General features: G+C 46.4%; 1 protein-coding gene across 1 annotated transcript in view; it reads right to left on the reverse strand.

Moving 5' to 3' along the window:
• The window catches only part of WDR66 (WD repeat domain 66), a gene marked incomplete at its 3' end in the record, with an annotated part of 69871 nt that overhangs the window by 20513 nt on the left and 48761 nt on the right, over positions 1 to 597 (reverse strand). The gene's annotated exons all lie outside the window — the stretch shown is intronic.

Consider the following 597-nt stretch of genomic DNA (forward strand, 5'->3'; position numbering starts at 1 on the left):
CGGTGACGGGTCATAATAATCAACCACATTGTATATTGACAAAATAAAAAAAATAAATAAATATAAATAAAAACTATATATACATATGCAAAAAATCCAGGAGAATATTAAAAACTGTTAAGTCTGGGTGGTGGAATGAAGAAAATAATTACTTATAATATCTTTCCAAAACTTTCTGTAATGAGAAAGTATCACATTTCAAGTCAGAGAGCAAACCCAATGGAGTGCACGTTCAACAACAGTTTCTATGAGGAACGCTTCCCTGGGGTGCTTCCCGTCCCTGTTTGGAGCAGCTGGGGTGTTTCTGTGGCATGGTCATGAGGAATGACTGTGTCTGCAGAGCTCCACTGCCCAGAGGAGCGCCCACTCCCAGAGGCGCCCCATTAAAACATGCTGGGTTGACAGCAACCTCGCGGTGAGAAGAATGACAACAGTAACCACTGCCACCACGTGCTGAGCTCCTGCTGTGCGCCACTCTGTGCCCCGTGCTTTGTAGGCATCAGCCCCCGTCTGTCCCATTCCACACCCCGTGTCCCTGAGCCCTGCGCTCTGACCGACCTCAAACTCCTGTAAGGAATATACCCTGCGGGAATAACA

Source organism: Galeopterus variegatus, unplaced genomic scaffold (genome assembly GCF_000696425.1).
Source record: "Galeopterus variegatus unplaced genomic scaffold, G_variegatus-3.0.2 Scaffold8780, whole genome shotgun sequence".
NCBI lineage: Eukaryota > Metazoa > Chordata > Mammalia > Dermoptera > Cynocephalidae > Galeopterus > Galeopterus variegatus.